The sequence below is a fragment of the Propithecus coquereli genome, unplaced genomic scaffold (genome assembly GCF_000956105.1).
Source record: "Propithecus coquereli isolate 6110/MARCELLA unplaced genomic scaffold, Pcoq_1.0 Scaffold173, whole genome shotgun sequence".
In the NCBI taxonomy this organism is placed as follows: Eukaryota; Metazoa; Chordata; class Mammalia; order Primates; family Indriidae; genus Propithecus; species Propithecus coquereli.
In genome coordinates, this window is record NW_012141969.1 from 2,445,590 (window position 1) to 2,468,572 (window position 22,983).

Sequence of the window (22,983 nt, forward strand, 5' to 3'; positions counted from 1 at the left end):
TTTTTTATCTTTTATACCGTATTTTTACTGTACCTTTTCTATGTTTAGATACACAAATACTTGCCATTGTGTTACAATTGCCTACAGTATTCAGTACAGTAAAAAGCTGTACAGGTTTGCAAACCAAGAGCAATAGGCTATATGATATAGCTTAGGTGTGTAGTAGACTATACCATCTAGGTTTATGTAAGTGTACTCCATGATGTTCACACAATGACAAAATCACGTAACGATGCGTTTTGTAGAATGTATCCCCATTGTTAAGCAATGCATGACTGTACTGGAAAGAGCCTTTTATTGAATCTGCTCTTTGGAGCCCAGGACTTTTTTCCTGGGGTCTGTCTTCATGCTGCCAAGCAACAAACATTCAATTCAGTGATTAATCATCCAAGCTGGTTATCTTAATTTTGTTTCCCCCAGAAGCAAACCTCAAGACAAGTATCCAAATGCAAGTAGCTTGTTTGGGAGGTAATTCCAGGGAACACCATTAGGTGAATGGGGAAATGAGCCAGGGAAGGGGAGCAAAGCAAGATAACAGGTTTTCCAGCAAGATACCATGACAGAATCCCCAGAGAAACTTCGAGAGATAACGTAGAACAGGGGTTGACAAACTACAACCTATGAGCCAAATCCATCCTGGTTTTATAGAGCTTGTGAGTGAAGAATGGTTTGTATGGTTTAAAAATACCAAAAGAATATTTTCTGACACATAAAAATTATATTAAATTCAAATTTCAGTATCCATAAATAAAGTTTTATTGGAACACAGCAATGCTCATTCATTTATCAATTTTTATGACTATTTTTGCTGTACAACAGCAGAGTTAATTGCAGCAGAGATCATGTAACTTGAAAAGCCTAAAATACTTACTATCTTGACACTTACAGAAGTAGTGCTTGTCCACGATGTGGAACATGCACCTCAGAGTTATCCAATCTGAGGAGCTGGAGATCTGGAGTACTTAGTACACCAATTCCCACTTGTCATTGGATGAGGGCTCCTCCTTATGGCTTTAATTTCTCAGGACTTATACTTTATCCTGCCACCAATGGAGAATATCCAGGTATTCTGAATTCTATGAAAACTCATTTTCAACCCCAAAAGACATAATTTCATATTTTCCTTAAACATGAAAACACACATTTTATAAATTCCTAGGATTTTTTTCAAATTTCTGAGAAAACTCATTTGCATTCTGGGCCCAAGAGCACAGAATGAATTAAATATCTCTGCCTATTTCCCAATCAGGGATTGAATTAAGCAATATAACAAGTTATATAGAAGAGTATTAGGTTCCAAATATGCTGCCTCTGTGAAGCAGGGCTGGTGGTAGGAAGGACCTTTCCTTAATCAACAAAAATCCACGATAAAGAGTCAATTGGAGCTGAAAAGTCTTTTCCTTCCACATAACTTCACCAAGTGGAGTGAGATATTTAAGTTAAAATGGTATCAAAATTCTGAAAGAGATTAAGTTATATATTTAATTTCATACTTAACATTATGCTTACAAGTAACTGAAAATGAAAAAACATAAAAGGCAACATCATTGTCCAAACCATTGTAAAGCAAAAGCAGCATTCACCAAGGCAAAACTTGTTCTGGTGCCAGATTCTAGAGACCACTCATTCCCAAGACTATATCCTCAGCACGGCCACTTTTTAAATGAAGCCTAACATGGCCAATTTCATACAGTCTTACACCCTAATTTATTTAGATGCTCAAACACCACCAAACTCTCTCTCTTTAAAAGTGAGAATGGCAGCATTAGCTTAAAATCCAAAATGAGTAATTCAGAAAATAGTCAATTAAAAACAAAATCAGTTTCTTATTCAGAAACTATTTCAAGTTCTTCTCTGGTCACTAAAACTAAGCACAGTTATTTCCTCTAATAAAACTTTTAAAGGCTCATGAGTTTTTAGATGTTGTTTACCTCCCAACATGTCATTATATTGATTAAAAAGAAAAAGTCTATTTGTCCAAGGCCAGATTCACAGTTAGAACAAACCGTACAGTTTAACGATCTTATGCATAACCCCCTTAATTCATACTGTACATGCAGAGAATGCCCAGATTAAGTGCTGCCAAATTTCATCATGCCTGCTAATTTGAAGGTTAGCCTTCCTGTCTTGGGATTCTCCCACAGACATGTATGCCTTCGATGAAAAGCTATTCCAGTTTTCTGGTCTTAGGAGGAAGATGGTTGGTGATAGTAAGGTAGGAAGGTACTAATCTTATCTACACTGGCCTCCTTCTGTTTTTCTGGCTTGTTTTATCTGTTGTTCCAAAGCCAGTAGGCACTTATCTTTCCACTATTTAAGGTGGTCCCAATAATTCCACTCATTCATTTATTCTTTTGATAAATTTTTGAGTTCCAACATGTCAGGCACAACATCGTCTCATCTCCCCCCTCCTCACTCCCAATTACCACACACACACACACACACACACACACACATATACGCCCCTTTGACTTGTCTCAGGTAAAGCAGATGGTGGGGGCGCTGAAGGAATGTGTGCACTATACTAGAGTCTTTCACATCACCACAAGTACCAGAACTAGACAATAGAACTTTAAATGGTAGGGTGAGAATGTGAATGTTGACACCATTGAGACCTTCTGGGTTGAATCACCTGAAAAAGCTCTTCAGGATATCAAAATGATTTTATTAACATCAGGAAGATTTACCTTGGAACCTTGAAGGCCATTAGGCAACTGTGTAAACCAGGCTATCAAAAGAAATCAAAGTTATTAAGCATTGAGGGGTCAGGGTTCCAGCTAAGATTTAGGTAGTATGGCTTGTGGTTAATGAGATGGCTTTGGAAATGGATGATGATTGAAGCTCAGCTCTACGCCTCTAAAATCAGTTTTCTAATCAATGTTAGAATAATTAGGCCATAACAATATCAGTTCTGTTTCCTCTCTCCTTTAAATCATACCTAAATATTTACCTTATGATACTAACCTTGGAATAGTAGATTTGCAAAAATGGTTTGTCTATCTGTAGTGTACCCGTATTGTCTTTCTCTCTTCTATTGGATCTCTTTGTTTTGAACAACAACTAGCCTCTTGTTTCCATATGCTTGGAAGGAGTCTGTTATACCATGCACCAAATATCATTGATGCCTATGAGATCATAAATGCCTTGGAATATTAAAATATTAGATTTGCCTTTTATTGCTTTTAATTATTAATGCTCCTTAGGTTGTTTGTTATATAGCAGAAGTAGCAAACACCTGGTAAGTGTGCTATAATCGCCCATCCCACACAGGCAGGTGTTGCTAATCAGCCATCGCCCTTTGAATGCAGCTTCAGAATATTTTTCAACACAAAGATCAGGAAACCTCTATCAAGATGAAGTCTATTTGACATTCTTGGTATATTAGGCTATGAATCCTATTCTTAGGGGTTAATATCAAGAAAATTACTTTTGAGATAGGTTTGAGCCAGTTTTTAATTTGGAAGGGATGAAAAGAAAGAAAGAGAAGAGCAAATAGAGCATTGCTCATACAAAGCAATGTTTTTCTGAGGAGAATGCTTATCGGATTTAATTTCCATTCTAGCAGATGGATTTTAACATTTAAACAGAATCGCTTGGGTTTGAAGAGACCTCTCGTGGGTCATTTAACTCATATCTCAGCACTACCACAAAATAGATCTCATTATTTTTCTTAAATCCTGTCTTTAAAATGAAAGTTTAAAAATGAGTGTCTAATAAGACTTTAAATAGTGATTTTACTACTTCCTCCGGTAGCATGTGTCATAACTTCTGTATCCTAATAGCTTCATAGCTTCAGTATTGTCATAGCTACCAATTCTCTAATATTTATTTAAAGTTTCCCCCTAGCATCGGAAGTCCATTGTTGCATCTTCCATACTCACTCTGCCTTTAACATTTTAAACTAATCCAGTGGGCAGTCACAGCTGGCAGCCACTGAGGAACATTAGCCGTGGATGTCATGGATGGACTTCTCACCATAACCCCCTTGGACTTAACAGTTGCTCCTAATCATTTCCTAGTTTGAAATTAATCTCTCCAAACTTCAAACTTGGAGAATGGTTGGAAATCATGGCTCTGGCCCTTTGGATTGAATACAGTATTGTTACTTTGCGTCTATCTCGCTTGCTTCTCCATTTCTTTGTACCTAGGGTTGCTTCAGCCAGGAATCCCTGCAGTGCTTCTCCCTGTTGTTCAACAATGATGCCTGTATAGGGGGAATTGAGACAATTTCTTCTAAAGCCTCATTTAGAATGCTGACACTAAAACATAATTATATCTAGACTGTGCGTGCCCAGATCTATTAATTTGGGTCCTTCTCACCCATAGATGAAGTGAAAAGTTATCTTTGTGTTATGATTTGAGTGGGTAGCCTCCCTAACCAAAAATATTTTCCCTACTCGGGAGAAGTGCTGGGAATTCAATCACTGAAGTCTTTTCTCTCAATTAATCACAAGGCGAGCCAACGCTCTCTTTTAAACTGCTGATGACCTACCCATTAGGTCAAAAACTCTTTAGTATGAATTAGATATTTTTCAGTCCACTTTCTTCCCAAATAAGTGAGCATAAGTAGTACACTAGAGACCTTGGAAAATACATGAAAGGAAAGAAAAGACAAAAAAGTGGATGATGGAAAAGTACCAAAGAAAAATTTTGCCTACTTCCCCATGTGGTCATAGGCTAGCCTGCAGCCAACTCTTGCATCCACAAGCATAATAGTTTTTTATTTTGTTTCCTTGAGGCTAGGTTCCAAATCAATATCGCTCCTACTTATCAAGTGTTCTTTATTCATTAATCCTACCTTTGGCTGCCTGAGACTTCAAAGATTACTTTCATGCTATCTTACTACCAGGCCCTGGGAGTTTTTTCTTCTTTTCTGCTTTCCATTAAATCTCACTTCTCCTCAAGGCCAAGATCATTACACACCCTCCATAAAACCTTATCTGAGACTCCAAACTTTACTCTCAATTTACTTAGCAAACATTATTCTAGGGTATGAAAATGAAGAGGAATGGAACTATGTTCATTGAGTACCCACTATGTGCCAGGCATTGTGCTAAGCATATCTCGATAAGGTGTCTCATCTTAAATATTCACAACAACCATATCGGGTAGGGGTTATTATCATTGTAAAATGAAAATAGAAAAAAAATTGACTATTTTTCACAAGAAACAGAGATCTGCCTGGAAAACTGCCCTGCACCTAACTGGGAGAGTTAAGGAGAAAGATGTTATGTCTTATGTTATTATGGTAAGCTATTAGATTAGAGCAGTCTGGAAGATTCTAATTCAAAACCTGTGAACATTCCGGGTTTTGCAGTAGCTGGGCAGCTTTTTAGTATTTGTATGCTTAGAAGGTCTATGGATACGATGAAATAAAACTTTTCTGAGAAAAGAATGTAAATAAAAATTCTATTAAGCTATTATTGGTAACAAGTAGCTTAGATTCAGCAGTGTGCCACTTTGCCAGTATCTATTTTTTTTAATATAACCACTCCAGCTTTCCTTTTATTAGTATTTGCATAGTATATCTTTTTTCATCCTTTTAAATTTTAACATACCTATATCATTATATTTGAAGTGAGTCTCTTATAGGCAGCATGTAGTTAGATCTTTCTTTAAAAATCCATTCTGACAATCTCTGACTTTTACATTTACATTTAATGTAATTATTGATATGTTTGGATTTAGACCTATTTTATTGCTCGTTTTTTTTATTATTCTCTCTATTTTTCATTTCTCTCTTTTCCTTTTCTTTCTCTTTTTGGATTATTTGAACGTATTTTAATATTCCATTTTAATTTATCTATTGTGGTTTTTTACTATTTATGTATTGTTTTTTAACTTTCATTGTGTTTCCTTTTTTTACTGATCATAGAAAATGGAAATATTAAAACACTATTTCTATTCCACAGAGGTTGCACTAATGTAACCATAATGTTTGTACCCTCATAATATGCTGAAATAAAAAATAAATAAAAAATAAAATAAAAAATAAAAAAAACACTATTTCTAGTGCTTGTTCTAGGGATTATAATATACATACTAGAAAAAGACATTAACCCACAGATTTAAGAATCTCAGTCACTTCTTGGCTTTTTGGCTAAGATCAAAGATAGTATCTGTTCTTATCAGATTTTTAAAAATCTCAGAAAATCTCGAATAGGATAAACCCAAAGAAATCTATGCCCAGATACAACATAATCAAACTGCCAAAAACTAAAGACAAAGAAAAAACCCTGAGAGCAGCCAGAGAATAGTGAACTTTTCACAGTCTACTCAGAATCAATATTTTACTACTTCAAGGAGAAAAATATTACCACCATATATGTTCCTTTACCTTTCCCCTTTTATATTATAGTTGCCTATAAAAGTAGTACATCCACATATATTAAAAACTCTAACAGACAATATTATAAATTTGGCTTTCAATCATCAAACATATTTTAAAGAACTCAAAAGGAGAGAATATTCTATTTGCCTAGATATTTACAATTTATGTTGCTTTTCTTTCATTCCTGATATTCCATGTTTCTTTCTGATAACATTCCCTTTCTGTCTGGAGAACTTTGTTTAGCAATTCCCTCAGAAAATGTCTGCAGGCAATAAATTCTCTTAGTTTTTCTTCATCTGATAATGTCTTTATTTTACCATCATTACTGAAGGACTGGATTGACAGTTCTTTTTTTCCAGCACTTAAAAAAAATGTCATTTCACTTCCTACTGGCCTCCATGATTTCTAATGAGAAATTTTGCTGACATTCAAATTGTTGCTCCCCTGTAAGTAATATGTCATTTTCTCTGGCTGCTCACAGGGTTTTTTCTTTGCCTTTAGTTTTTGGCAGTTTGATTATTATGTATCTCGGCATAGATTTCTTTGGGTTTATCCTATTTGAGATTTTCTGAGATTTTTTAAATCTGATAAGAACAGATACTACACTTGATCTTAGCCAAAAAGCCAAGAAGTAATTGAGATTTTTAAATCGGTAGGTTTATATCTTTTGCCAAACTTGGAGAAGTTTTCAGCCACTATTTCCTCACATATTTTTTTTTCTACACTGTGCTCTTTCTCATTTGCTCTTGAGTCTCCAATAACACAAATATTAGACCTCTTAGCATTCTCCTACAGGTCCCTGAGGCTCTGTTTATTATTTTTAAAAATATTTTTTTTCCTCTCCATTGTTTGGATAGGATAATTTCTATTGATCTACCTACAAGCTCACTATTTCCTCTATTATCTTCATTTTCCTATTGAGCCCATCTTGTGAGTTTTTTTTATCTTGGTTATTGTATTTTTCAGTTCTAAACTTTTCATTTAATTTCTCTTTTTATCTTCTATTTCCCTACTGAGACTTTCTGTCCTCTCATTTATTTTGAGAGTGTTTTCTCTTATTTCTTGGAGCATCTTAATAATAGTTGCTTTAAAATTTTTGTCTGATAATTCCAACATCTGTGACAGCTTGGCATTGGTTTCTTTTGGTTATTTTTTCCCATGAGAGCTGAAATTTTTCCTGGTTCTTTGTATGCTGAGTAACTGTGTATTTTATGCTGGACATTTTGGAAGACTGGGTTATGAGACTCTGTGTCTTTAAGTCCTATGGGGAATGTAGTTAGCTTTGTTGTAACAGGCAATCAACTTTATTGAATTCAGGCTATACATTCCAACCACCCTTCTATGGGTTATGGTTCCAACGTTCAGTTTCCAAAGCCTTTGCAGTGCTATTCAGATCTGTCTCATATGTATGCCATCCAGTGGCCAGTTTGGGACCTAAGCAGTGTTCTTTCCTATAATTTAGTTCTCAAAATCTTTGGTATATTGTTTAGGGTCAGACCCATGTGTGCAACCTAGGGAGGGAGTCTAAGCGTTCACAAACAATTTTATCGGGTTGTTTTCCTCATACTTTGCAAAATTTTCCAGTTTTTCTTCCCTGGGGCTCACCTTATAGTCTCTGACCCTCTTATAGTCTAAGAAAGGTGGAGTTTTAGCTAACTACGCTGTGCTGTGCACTTCCCACAACTATTCCTGTGTCTGGGTACTGAACAGCAGGATGGAAGAAAGAGGGAAAAAAAGCAATGAGGGTTCACCTCATCCTCTTGGGACACAGCTCTTCTGATCAGAAACAAAGGTTCTTCTCTTTCAGAGTTTTAGGCATCTGTAGCCCCGCATTGCTGCTGCTGTATGTACTGCTGGTGTTGGTACTACGGGATCGCCTGGAGTGCAGAACAGAGAAAAGGGGAAAACCCACGGGATTTCCCCCACTCTTTCTGATCATCAAGAGATCTCTTTCCTGCTTTTTAAGACAGAACTAGAGGGCTTCTCCCAGAGCTCTCTCTGTCCATGCCCCAGTACCCACTTCTAAATTTTTGGCTGCATGGACTACTCTAGACCAGGGATTGGAGAGGAAAAATAAATGATAAACTCAGCACCAGTTTGGTAGCACTTCAGATCCTGGCCTTTATTCCCAACCTGCCTGCTACTGTTTATTTTTCAGAATCCTCAGATAGCTGCCCTATGCATTCTGTCCAGGTTTTATAGCTGCATCAAATGGGATAAACAGGGTGGAGTTACCCCATTTTACTTAGAACCAGAACATCCTTGTTCTTTTATATTTTGTTACAAATATATCTCTGTATTTATCACAGAGTTATTTTTGTTATTTTTACAACTTCACTGCTGAATAACAATGTTGTATTAGGTAGAGTAACCTGGAAATAGAGACTGAGACAAGGATTCTTTTAATTGTATATATTTAAGATGTACAGCATGATGTTTTGATATACATATACATGACGAAGTGGTTATGACAGTCAAGGAAGTTAACATATCCATTATTTCACATAGTTACTATTTTTTGTGGCAAGATCACCAAAAATCTACTCTCTTGGCAAATTTCTGCTATACAATATTATGAAGCATAGTCCTCATGCTACACATTAGATCTCTAGACTTATTCATCCTACATAACTGCACCTTTGTACCCTTTGACCCAAGTCTCCCCATTCTCCACCCCATGCTCCTGGTAACCACTGTTCTACTCTTTGTTTCCATGTACAGTGTTTGTTTTTTTTTTAGATTCCACATATGAGTAAGATCACGGAGTATTTGTCTTTCTGTGCCTAGTTTATTTCATTTAGTATAATGTCCTCCAGATTCCTCCATGTTGTTGCAAAAAGTAGGATCTTTTTTTAAAGGTTGAATAGTAGTCCATTGTGTATAAACACCACTCTTTATTTATTCATCCATTGATGCACACTTAGGTTGATTCCCTATCTTGGCTATAATGCAGCAATGAACATGGGAGTGCAGATATCTCTTTGACATATTGATTTCATTGCCTTTGGATATATATCTAGAGGTGGGATTGCTGGACCATATGGTAGTTCTATATTTTTAGTTTTTGAGGAACTACTGTTATTCCATAATAGCTGTACCAATTTACATTCCCATCAGTAGTATATAAGTGTAACCCTTTCTCTACATCCTCTCTAACACTTATTTCTTGGAGTGTTCTCAGGAGAATCCTGTAAGGAAGGAAGTGAGAGAAGCAGAAAGTCAGGGAAAGAAGCGAAGCAAAGATGCGGTTTCAACAGAAGTCTAGCATCAGCCTGATCCCACAGTGAGATCTAGAGCAAAGATAGTACCACAATGGTGTCTCCCTTGAGACAAAGGGCATGGCCTTTTGCTCCTACATACCAGTCAGTCATTGGCTATGTTGGTGGGTACTTAACCTCTTAGACATCTCTTGACGAGGTGCTTCCCATTAGCTGGAGAGTAATTCTCCAGAGAAGAGTGCAGCTGTGAGCTGTTAGCAGCCAACACTCACAGCTGCTAAATATAAAATGAATAGAGTTAGTCCCGATTCTGGGTAAAATGAAGTAAGCAGCTAGGGGATGGGTGCTCTGGGTGAAGCATCAACACCATCATTATAATGATTAATCATATATTTCAGGCCAGGTGTGGTGGCTCACATCTGTAACCCTAGCACCTTGGGAGACCGAGGCAGGAGGATTGCTTGAGGCCAGGAGTTCGAGACCAGCCTGAGCAAGAGTGAGACCCCTGTCTCCACAAAAAATAGAAAAATTAGCCAGGCGTGGTGGCACATGCCTGTAGTCCCAGCTATTTGGGATGCTGAGGCAGGAGGATGGCTTGAGCACAGGAGTTTGAGGTTGCAGTGAGCTATGATGATGCCATTGCACACTAGCTGAGGCGACAGAGTGAGATACTGTCTCAAAAAAGAAAGAAAAATCATACATTTCAGTGGTGATAGTCACTGAATGCTGCAATTTCCTTCCAAAACATAGAGAATCACTAACTACTTGTGGCATTGCAGGAACCATGCCTACGCTGAAATAATCAGCCACTAGGGCAATGATTCTCAACATTTAGTGTGCATGAGAATCACTCAGGGAGCTTGTTAAAGATGCAGATTCCAACCCCAATCCAGAGATTCTTATTCAGTGGATCTCCTTATAGAAGCTTCATTTTAACAAGGACTCCTGTGATTCACTTTGAGATTATGGGGGTAATCATACAATCCAACCTACTTTAGTGATGGCAAACATCATTCTGCTTTGTGTACCCCCACCTAAGTCTGAAGCTCCTATGGGCAGATGCTAAATTGCAGTAGTTTCCCCTATAGTAATGTTCACAACCATAAAGTGTTTTATACAGACTGTCTTAATTAAGCCTTTGTAGATTCATTTTTTCCTGGTGATCCAAGTAACCACTTTATAGAGAGCTTGAAATGAGGTGATTGTTAAATATCTGAGGCACAGAAGCAAAATCTCAGAGCATGAGCCATAGGAAATGTAGAATTCTAGGAGGCAGCTAGCCCCATCAGCAGTGGATCATAAATTTTTTAGAATTATCTTCAGATAGTGCAGGGGCATCAGAGGCTTACTGACACAAGACACCCATCTCTGCCAAGTGCCCTCCACCATGAGTAAGAACATATGGCTGAGATGCACCTGGGAGAGGAGCATCTGTTTTTACAGCTATGATTGTCCATACAGATTGGGGTCAGCATCAATCATATCATCTCTCACTATAAAGGACAGAATATTGATCAGAACCCACACTTGCCTAACAATACCAGCTCCACTTCGGGTATCTAGAAAGTCTAAGACCAAAAATGAAACAATATTTTCAAAGGGACATCATAAAGCAAAAACTAATATGAGAAACCAATAGGCTATCAAGTGTTCCTTTCATTTCCTTTGTAAGAATTAGGCTGCCTGCTGTGAGAGCAAAAGATTTGCTTAGGAAGATCTGCTTAATAAGATAAAGTATCTTCCTGCAGTAAATCTAAAAAATAAGCAGTTTATGCTTTGCTGCATTTTTGTCTTCTATGATTTTATTAGCTTATCAAACACACAGTACTGCACACTTGAATAGGGCAGTTATTTTATCTATTCTTGAAGATCAAATAGAAGCTATGAGGTAGATCCAGTTGCAGTTTAGGAAATCTGACATGTAAGGGAGCATGTTAAGATTTTATGGGCCATTAAAAGTATAGAAATTTTAATGATTACTCAGATCAAAATGTCATTTATGGTCATAACAAATAAGTGGTTTGGGATTTGTTGTTCCCAAAGGGAGTATCATTGAGGCTGACCCTTGCCCAAGGGCATGTTTATAAATATATGGACCTTTGCAAAATGGGTGAAGCACCTAGTTTATGTTCACTTAATGACTGACTCTTTGTCTGCTTCTGATGTGTAGTTAAATGAGCTTGTTTGCTGATAAATCTTCCCAGGATTCAGGAGGTCAAAGTAAAGAAACAGTGTTGTTTGGCAACCCATGATCATCTATCTTACTTCTTTGAGGAAGGAGAAGCTCTGAGCTGAGGTGATGAACAGTAAGCGAGAATTGATTAATAGGCATCATTTTTCTGGCTTCATTTATGTGCTTGTGTAAGCAGGCAGGCTAGACTAGTCATGCCTCTGAGAAGAGGTAAAAAATGACTGGGGATGAATTGGGGAAGTGTAGGGAGTTGTGATGCTGAGATACCATTTGTCTCCTGGGTTCAGTAGTTTCTAGAGGAATCCTGAGACCATGCAATGAGTGTGAGTGAGTTGGGCTAGACCAGTGTTGTACGCTAGGCTTTCTGGGAGGTCCACTCTGAGACAGAGTATAGGAGGTGAGATGTTTATTAGGACTCACCCTTGGGATCAATACCTGGGGAAAGGAGGAGAAGGGAGCAGGAGCAGGCAGAGGGAGAAGACAAGCTGTGACACGGGCCCAATAGCAGCCTTAGCAGACTCTCAAGAGAGCTCTGGAGCTAGAATGGTTCTTCAGATTGGCCTCCAGTCCAGGCCAAGGTGGCTGAGAATTTATATGACAGCATTGATATGTCATTGGATATTGACCACCCCCGAAGGTCATCAAGGAAACCTCCTTTTGGTTGCAGTGGTTCTCTTCAGCTGAGGCAATCCCTGAAAGGGCTGAGAGCTAAGGGGTGTCTGTCATCAGTACTCCTAGCAGCTGAGACAAGGACTTCATCGAAGGGGGATCTGGGCTGTGCACCAGAGTGGCCGGCACACCTGGTCAAATTTGGCCTTTGGCTTATTTGAGTGATTATACTGGGTAGGGGAACTCAGAAACTGCAGGGCTAGTTATCAAAGGAAAGTCATGCTACATGAATTTTGTTGCTTCTGCCTCTAATAATCATTTTATTTCGAGATATGACAGGGAAGGGTAGATGTGAAGAGTTCTGGACCCGGCCCTAGCTCTGTCTACAGGGGTGGGACAAAGCTAGAGTGGAGTCAAGGGTAGAGGTGACACAAAGCTGGGGTTGTGTGTGGAACATCAGAATGGTGGGGTGGGAATGTCATTCAAGGCCTTCAGCAAGGGTCAAGAAGTCAATATAGGGCATCTAAAATGAAACAAAATCAGGTGGAGGTAATACTTGGAAGTCCATGCAGTCTGTTGGGATTTAGGGGAAGGCAAGGCACAGGGATAAAAATGATAGCAACTATGCTTTATTAAGTGTTTATATGGATCAGGAACCCAGCTAAGCATTTTACGCATATCATCTCATTTAAAAATGCTTACAATTTTTCATGGTAGCCATCATTATTTTCATTGTTATGGGCAAAGAAATCAGTTCAGAGAGGAACTTACTAAAAATTATACAGCTAGTAAGTGGCAGAGATTCTAGAGACAGACTGCCTGGGCTCAAATTCTGGCTCTGACTTGATGTGTGACCTCAGGCAAATTATTTAACCCCTCTGTTCCTTGGTTTCTTCATCTTTACACTGGGAATAACATTCACCTCTTATAGCTGTTCTGAGAAATACATGCATTAATAACATTAAAGTACGGAGAGCAATGCCTAGCACAGCTTAGAAGTTATGTAATTGTGAACTAAGTGAATAGGTTAGTCTAACTCCAAAGCCTGTGTTCTTTTTTTTTTTTTTTTTTTGAGACAGACTCTCGCTCGGTTGCCTGGAGTAGAGCGTCATCATCGTAGCTCACTGCAACCTCAAACTCCTGGGCTCAAGAGATCCTCCTGCCTCAGCCTCCCGAGTAGCTGGGACTACAGGTGCATGACATGACACCCAGCTATTTTTTTTCTATTTTTAGTAGAGACGGGGTCTCACTCTTGCTCAGGCCTGTCTCAAACTCCTGAGCTCCAGCGATCCTCCTGCCTTGGCCTCCCAGAGTACTAGGATTACAGGCATGAGCCACCACGCCCTGCCCCAAAGCCTGTGTTCTTGACTATTATGCTTCCCTGCCAGGACTTTGACTCTCAGGAAGTGCAGTGAGAAAGCTAGGCAGCCTAAGTACCAGGAAGTAGCTAAGATATTAGGCAACTAATCACTCATTCACTTATTCACAAATATTTATTGAGAATATATGTTAGGCATTTTTCTGGATAGTGGAGATAAAGAAATGAACAAAACAGCCAAAGCCCCAGCTATCACAGAGTTTATATTCTAATGCAGAGACAGGCATGAAACAAAATAATTGATAAATAAATAATGGCAGGTAGTGGTAAGAAAAATGAAGGAAATGAAGCAGGGGTAAGAGCACAGGGAGCAATGGAGGTGGGGCGATGGGGAAGGGCTACGTGCATGCTATTTTAAAAAGAGAGACGAGGAAAGGCCTTTCTGATAAGGTGACATTTGAGCAGAGACCTGAATGACTGGGGAGGGACTCAGGCAGTAATCTGGGAGACAAGCCCACAGAGAAAATAACAAGAAAGGAAAAAAAAAAGATGGCCCTTCAGGGTTGTCCCAAGTCAGGTGATGTGGGCTGCACTTAAAAGGAGAAGAGGTCTTGGGCGAGGCCATTTTCTTCAGTGGAGGCAATCTCCAAAGGGGGCTGACAGCTGAAGGCCGCCCTCAGTCAGCACTCCCAGCAGCTGCAGAAAGAAGTGTTTCATTCCTGAAGGGCAATCTGGGTAACACATCCCAGCTTCCAGCATCCAGTGCCCGCTTCAGTTGCTTATTCTATTATTTGGCTTACTCCTAGAGAAATCAATCTTTGCCACCATGAAAGGTATGCTGAACATTTCGAACAATTCATCAAAGTTCTTGTGCAAAAGTGCAAAGTTTGAAATGTTACTTTGGGTTTAAATAGCTAGAAAGGCAATGTAAATATTGGGACACCCATTCCTGAATAACACAAGGGAAAGGAGCAAAAGTCTAAATCAGAAAGTTCTTTGGAAGAGAGTCCTTGGCAGATGGGTGATTTTAACATGTGACACCATGAATTCTTTTGCAACTTGATAACACATCAGCACTGCCCACACGTTCTAGAAACCACGTGAATGAAAAAGGCTGTCATTAGAGCTGGAAATTGCTTTGTGACTTTGGCAATGGGTTTGCTCTTAGGCCAGGCACAGATTTCCCAGTTTCTGAATTCTAACCAATAATTGCTGTTACTGTGTTTGGGAGATGACTGCTGGAGATTGTGGCAGAAAGATAGAATTCTCTGCCTTTTAAGGCACCTTAATCAAGATTTTGGCAGCATAGAAGCCTTCAACTTAGTAAACTGAGAAGCCATTTCCATAGCAGAGAAATAGGCTACTGTTTGACCCAGAGAGGGAGCTTTCAGCTGTTTGTTGACCTGAGCTGAGGGAAACAAGATGACAGATTGGACAAGCAGCATACCATGCAATTTATGCCCTTCATGGACTGTCAAACATTAATTTAATTTAATTTTAATCATTAACATCTGGTACTTATATAGCAAGTCAGGCCCAGATAGATATTTCCTTATCTTGAACTGGTGAACAGAGCTGTGTTTTGGCCTACAGCCATGTCCATATGCCCCAAGGAGCAGGCAGGAACATCGTGGGAGGAGAGATCTGTACTGATGCCAGGCATGCAGCCATCACCAGCCCTGAAAGCTGTAAATGAGACCTGCTGTTGGTGCTGGTCCCACTATGGGTCACCAGCCCCTTCTCCTGTCCCATCATGGAGGCATAAATGCTGAGTCATGTCTTTGTATTCCTGGACATTGACAGAGGGGATTGGCCGGGAGTGGAGTCTGGATGAACTGAGGCATCTGACTCTGTGGCTTAAACCTCTTGAGCAGCTGAAGTGACCAGTAGCCACAGTTAATCTGTTCATTAGGGAATTATTAAGTACTGATGATGGAAATAAGCATTGGGGCTGAATGACCTTTGAGGTTCCATCACGCTGAAAATCTGTGATTGTGTCAATCACAGTGCCAGACTGAGTAGGGAATACAGAAGAAGTATCAGGCAGCATCCCTGCCCTAGAATTCAACTCAGTCCCAGGAGGGATTCTCCTTTCTTTCCAGACTCTAGTCTGAACCTCAAGTTATTGATGACTGGTAGGGAGTAGAAGGGTTGCCAATCAAGTCCCAAGGTAGTAGGGGAGGGGGGATGGAAGAAGAAGCCCTTCCTGTTCCTGAATTTTAATTTCTCCATTGCAAAGTAGCTTGGCGCCCAGAAGGCTGGAGGATGTCATTCAGCAAGCTAGCTCTGGCTTCAGGAGACAAACACTGAGCCCTGTTCATTGCTTTGTGGGTAACGATCATATGACCTACTTGAGAGAGGACAGCAAGTTTTCTCCTTTCCTTTGAAAATAAAGAGGTCTCTTTTTTTCTGATTTCCTGCAGTGATTCTAAATACATTCTTATTGCCAAAAAAAAAAAATCAGATAATATAGAAAAGTAGAAAGTAACAAGTTGGTCACACATAGATACAGATCCCAGTTAACATTTTAGTATATATGTCTACACACACATATATTTAGAAAATATGGGATCATGTTATAGGTAAGGGAAAGCAAAATCCCTTGCTGGGTGATTTTCTTCTCCAGCCAGATGTCGGTATGACCAGAAAGAACATTCAGGAGCTTCAAGCAGGGAAAGGGAGGGTGGCATTGCAAAATTTGCCACTTCAAATTTCAAGGCTGGATGTTCTTTCTAGCTCAAGCTGTGTCTGTCCAACCCACCTCTTGGCAACCATCAAGGACAGACTTGCCAGCCCTTCTGAAATATGAGGCCACCTTTATTCAGAATATGAATCTTGTTTCTTTCTATGAAACATTACATTTTTCCTTTTCAAAAAGTAACAGAAAGCACTTTTCATCATGGAGGGCAAGGGGCAAATGCAGCATGAAAGAAACATTTGCAAAAGTTAAAATGAAGCATGGTAAGGAAAGAGAAAATTATTGCCTGCCTTCTTTCCTGAATACAAGAAGTTTAAACTATATTTTAACTTTTTCTTTATGTTAAAAGAGAAGACTATTTCATACGGAACCCATTTTGATCCATGCGCATCAAAATTAAAAGGATGTGATCTACAAGTGTATTTTGTCCCAGGTCAGGATGAGATTGCAGCTATCTCCATGGGGGGATTCCAGTCCCTTCTGGAGAGTGACCAGAGAGTAGAGGTCCACAGAGCCAGGCCATGTAAGGAATGCTGGAGTAAGCCAGGTGTGTTTTAGTGGAGAAGGGAAGGAAGTCTTAGGTCAGTGGGAAGATGAGCTGGACTTATTTTATAGTCTTCTGGAAGTTAGAACCACAATGAAAAGATCAAACGTGCTGTGAGGTAGAGAGCTGACACGTGAGATTTGAGAAGATGGAGAAACAAGAGGGGTGAAGGTAGCTAATATTTGTTGAGCACCTACTATATGTCAGAAGTTGTGCTAAATTCCTTGTATTATTCAATCTTCACATCAACCTTAAGAGGTAGGTAATATTGCTGGTATTTTATATGTAAGGAGACTCAGAGAGGTTAAGTAACTTGCCCAAAGTTAGTTACATAGCCGTTAAGTGGCAGAACCAGCTTTAAACTCACATCCACTCAGCTCCCAAGTGGCTCTCTTGCCCCTGAATCACACTCTCTGAAAACAGAATGGCTGGTTCTCATGAGCTAATGTGTTGCTGGGTACCTGGGTGTATTCAAGCAAAGACTAGATGGTTATTTGCTGGGGACATTTTTCAGGGGATTTGTGCATTGATATAGAGCTGGAACACGTGGTTTCTAAGAGTCCTTCTAACTGCATGTTCTAACAAGGTGTTTCTAACTAAAACATATCACTCTTGCTTGTCTTCTAGGACACCTACCAGGGACACAACTAGAATTACTTTTTTCGCTAAGGCATCATCCTCAGAAAAAGGAACTCAAGGTATATTCCCAATGAATAGTCCCTTGGAGGACCAACTCCAGTAGACACTATTGGTGCCTTACCCATACCCCTTCAGCACTCACCATGCCCATACATGCCCATGGGGTCCTGCCACAAGCATCCACAACTCTATATCTCAGGGCTTTCTCTTGGTTCTCGTAGGGCAGGCTGGAAGTGCCAAAAAGGTAACACCCTTGGAAGAAGTTCTCAGCTAATGACAGATGGGAGTTAGAAGATAACTATTCCAGCTTCCATGGCCTTGTGTGGGATAACTCTGAGGCATATCTCATACAGTCTCCCAGAGTTCCTCAGCAGGAATGAGTCGCCACAGGGGTAACTTGCTTTTTAACACACCTTTTACTGTTTTTTCCCCCTTCTCTGTCTCATTTCCCCTCATCTGGTGCTTCCAGGGATCACCTCCCAAATAAACTAGTTGCACTCAAACCCTTGTCTCAGGGTCTATTTTAGAGGGAACCCACAAGACACCAAGATATCACAGTGTTTCTCAACCTCGGCGCTATTGACATTTTGGGCTGGAGAATTCTTTGTTTGTTGGGGAGTGGGGGGGTGCTGTTGTGTACACTGTAGGGTGTTCAGCAGAATTTTTGGCCTCTACCCACTAGATGCCAGTTCTACCCTCTCCCCAGTTGTGACACACAAAAATGTCTCCAAATATTGCCAAATGTCTTCTGGTGGGGGTGGAGGGCAAAATCAGCCCCGGTTGAGAACCACTGCTTGTTTGAGGTGCCCGTGGGAAGCTCAGGGAGGGTAGGATTTGGGCAGGCAGACCTACTGGGATGGGCCGTGGGCGAGCTTCTCAGCGAGTTTAGTGTAGGGCACAGGTGGGGTGAGGAGGAGGCTGTGTGTGTGTGTGTGTGTGTGTGTGTGTGTGTGTGTGTGTGTTTGGAGAGGAAAATGATGAACTAATTCGTCCTGTTTCATAACTGTGCCTGGTGCCAGGTGGTCCCTTGTCCAAAGTAGAAGAACAGCTCAAAACTAAACTCAGTACCCCTTACAGTTTCTTTTAGAAAAACGAAAAGCACACAGAGACCATTTTTCTGTTTGTGTAACATCAGTTTTCAGGTGAGTTTAGTTTGGATGACAGGTCCTTAAGCAACCATTTCACAGCCTGTCAGTTTGTGGGTTGCCAGGGATGTTTTGAATTTTAAGTACTTGTGTGCAGCTATTAAAAAAATCAATATGCCGTTCCAATATGGGGAATTCTGTCAATCTGAGTAGTGGATCAGATAAAAGATGCAAATACTTTCTTAGCTGGAGCTTTGGGCCTGATTTGGCTGGTATATTGTGCAAAACAGACACCTGAAGAGAGTGAGGGATTTTCAGGATGGTAAAGGAAACTACAGATGTAGGTTCCAAAACCTTATATTCTCTGTAAATAGAAGTAGCAAAAAGGAATAAATATGGATTAATACCTGTGATAAAGACTTCGTTTTATCCATTAGATTCCTGGTGAAAAGGTTCTGATTGGGGTTCCTCATTACCACGGAATTCTGACACCTTCCAAGGTCAAGTAGAGTAGCAAGCTGGTGCTGGATACTATATGTGTCCTGCACAAATTTCCCTGGATCCCTTCTACCTGTTTGGTGTGCTCAGCACCCAGTTTCAGTGTGCTTTTCTGCTAATGACTTGCACCTGTGACCTTCTTTGGTGGCTTGCCCTTGGGCTAATGGAGTTGCTTCACTTGTACATAAGACCCCGGGAGTTTATATCACCCTGGGGAGGCCCACAGCCAATGGGCAGGAATATAAAAGCCCAGTTCCCTTGTTTCATGTTGAAATAAACTCTAGGTGTAATTTGCACTCCAGAGATCCACCTTGGGATCAAGACAAAGCCGAGACTTTTCTTGACATCGCAACCTCGTTTTTTGGCTTCTTCTTTCTCTGTCCTGCTTTCCCCACTTTCTTTTGGTCTCCCCTTAGGAGCACTTTTCCAATAAAATCACTTGCATAGGAATCCTCATATCAGGGTCTGCTTCTGGGAAATATGACCCAAGACATATACATTCTAAGGTCTATATTTCAGTGAAAAGAAAGGTGAATTCTACCACTCACATGGAAAGTTCCAAAATCTTACCTTCTACAAAATAGGCACTCGTTAGATATTTCTTATTGTAATGGATGATGATCTTGGGCTAGAGGATTGAGAAAACAAATACACCTCTACTACCTATACACTGCTTCCCCTGCCTCCACAGCCAGCAGGGCCACAAGAGACCTCAGGGTATGTTATTGAAGTTTGCTTAGCCAAGGGAAGTAAGAGAAGCTGCCCTGCATTCCCTGCTCATGTTTTAAATGACTTGGATCTTGGACACCCAAAGCTGTGCCTATGTGCCTTTATGCTTGAAAGGGTATAGCCATAGAGGATAGTGATTCAGCAAAACAGGTCTGCAGTGAGAAAACTTGGATCAAAAACATACTGAGATCTGCTTCTGATACTAGGGTTTGAGAGGCTCTTCACAATTTTGTCGCAAAATTGATTGACGATATAGCACCATTTTTTTAGTTCTTTCTGCTTGTTTGGCAGTGTTTTCTTGTGCATCACATCATTTAACCTTGTAGCATACTTGGGAGGTATTAACATCCCCGTTTTATAGGCAAGAAAACTGGGGCTCAAAGACGTTATGCTACCTGTCTAAGGTCACATCTGTAGTAAGTGGCAAAGCTGGGATTTAAACTCACTTTGGTCTGATTCTAAGGACTATGATCTTAACCACCCACCAGAGTGTGACACTGACATTGGCTCTCTTTTCTCTAAGGTAATGAGGGAAAGATTTGTCAACATTTGCACAAGGCAGAAAACTATCTCATCTGGGAAGGTTTATATAGACATTTTTCTTTTCTAAAAGGAACAAGTAAATGTATATGAAACTGAAATATATTCAATGACCCTGCCATGCTACAATACAGATAATATTTTATATGGTGAAGTTTTCTCTAAGCTTAGCATTTCCTTATTACAAGGTCAATATGATGATTAATGGTTTATGCACAAAGTAGAAAATGATCATTTTCTTTGCAGTAATTTGGAGAGCATTGCATCAGGTATAATTTCTCTATTTGGTACCTGCTAGGGTTGTTCTTGGGTTTTAATTTTTGTTTTTCCTCCTCCTCTCCACCCCCAGACTCTTTTGTTGCCCTAGAACCAAGGCCAGGAAAGCTGTAGAACTATGTACTCTTGTTTTATCCAATTAATTCCCTCCAGGACTGAAAAATGTGGCTATTCCTGAATTCTAACAGTTTTTGCAAACCTCAAATGCAATATGAGAACACGTTTGGACCACAACCTTCCATGAAAAAAATTGACAATATATCGTGTATTTAGATACAGGAAGTGTGTTCATATTTTAGCTTAAGCAGTGAAGAAAGACTCCAGGCTTCTTTTTGAAATTTTAAAGTGTCATTTTTCAGCAACAAAGAAAATAACAAGTTAAAGAAACTGTGGAAGAAGGAATTTTTATTTTCATTTGGAACTGTGTCCAAAGTTTAGAGCAAAACTCTCTTCTCTGGAGTTCAAATCTTGTTTACACTAAATAGAATATGTATGTCTTCCTGTTTGATAGAAAACACATGAATGTGTACTAATTGTGAAACAGCCCCAGGCAAGGGATATTTAGGAAAATAAAATGCTAAGCATGGAATCACAAACCTGGAAGAGACCCTATGAGAACATCTAGTTCTGCCCTCATCTTCTAGTGGGGGATGGCTAACTCATCCTGTATGGATTATTTTCTATTTTGGTAGGATTTATAAATCTACATTTTTCATCTTTTGCGCCCATTCACATGACGTTTCAGCTAATCGTGGGATGTCTAAAATGCTAAGAGGCCACCAGTACCTAACAAAACACCTGGTACATACAGCACTCTGTAGAAATTTCTAGAATGTATGATTGCATCAACAAATGAAAAATATAAAAGCATGAATAGAAATTGTACGATGAAGCTCTTATTTATATGATTAAGTAATAAAATAGAAAGAAATTATGCCCTTTTGCAAACTATTCATTTCATATTCCATAGTGTAGGTGTTTTGTTTTTCTCAATGAGTAAGGGACCATGTAATACATAGTCCAAACAAGGACTCTTTGGAGAGGGAAAGTGTTGCTATTAATAATCACACCAAGACAACAGGACTACTATAAGCAAACCTGACCAATGGTCACCCTCTTAATGAGAGATTAGGAGCAGGGAAACTATATATGTACAAGGCTTTAAATTAAGAAACAAGGGAGTTTTAACTCACGAATGAAGATTTGGATTTGGAGGGGTTTCACTGTGTATACTTTTGATGTTCTTACCTGATCTTGGAATTGTGGTAAGAAATGGGCCAAATGATGACTCCTTTACAATAATTAGGAAAGAAGGAAGAATTAAACTCATCAAAAACTAAGCTGAGACAGGCACAGAGCATACCCGCCCACACTCCACCCACCGCCACCCGCCCAGCTTCTCCCCACCCTCTAACCCCGCCTCTCCATCGCGACTTCCTGGACTATCTCCACAGCTATTCCTTGCTTCAGGGACCAGCTAACACGTTTTTGTGGTTAGTTCCTTATTGCTCATCAACCGTGTGCTCCCAGAGCAGCCAAAATTATCCCACGCAGGTGGAAGGTACTGTCGACCGCTTGATCAACGTGCATCTGTGAGCCTCCCTTACCTACCTCTCTTTGGGCTTCTATTTCGAAGGCAACAACGTGGCTCTCGAGGGCTTGGGCCACTTCTTCCGCAAGTTGGCGGAGGAGAAGCACGAGGGCACCCAGCGACTCTCGGTGCGAAACAAATACAGTGGCGGCGACCTATTCCAAGACAAGCAGGAGCCGTCCCAAGGTGAGTGGAGTGGCAGCCTGGCTGCCACGGAAGCCGCCCTGGCCCTGGAGAAGAACCTGAACCGGGCTCTTTTGGATCTACATGCCCTGGGTTCTGCCAGCGCAGACCCCAATCTCTGTGAGTTTCTGGAGATCCACGTCCTAGACGGAGAGGTGAAACTCATCAAGAAGATAGGCGACCACGTGACCAACCTCCGCAGGCTGGAAGGATCCGAGGCTGGGCTGGGCGAGTATCCCTTTGGAAGGCTCACCCTCAAGCACGACTAGGGGCTTCCAGAGCCCAGCAGCCTATGACGGGCCCCGGAGAGCCACGTTGTTGCCTTCGAAATAGAAGCCCAAAGAGAGGTAGGTATGGGAGGCTTCAGGATTTCTGCCTGAGCTTCTTTCTTTAGCCAGGAGGCAGCTTCTCAACACCCAGAAGCATTCACCCAAGCCACGGACCAAATGAAACCAAAAAAGTTCTTTTTGCAGGGGGAAAAAAAAGCTAGACTGAGAGGGAGCAAAAAGTATGCAGAATAGCATGAAGGCTCT

General features: G+C 40.2%; 1 pseudogene; it reads left to right on the forward strand.

Annotated features, from left to right (window-relative positions):
• Positions 1 to 15,262: 15,262 nt before the first annotated feature.
• LOC105808429 lies at positions 15,263 to 22,719 on the forward strand (annotated as a pseudogene).
• Positions 22,720 to 22,983: the final 264 nt, after the last annotated feature.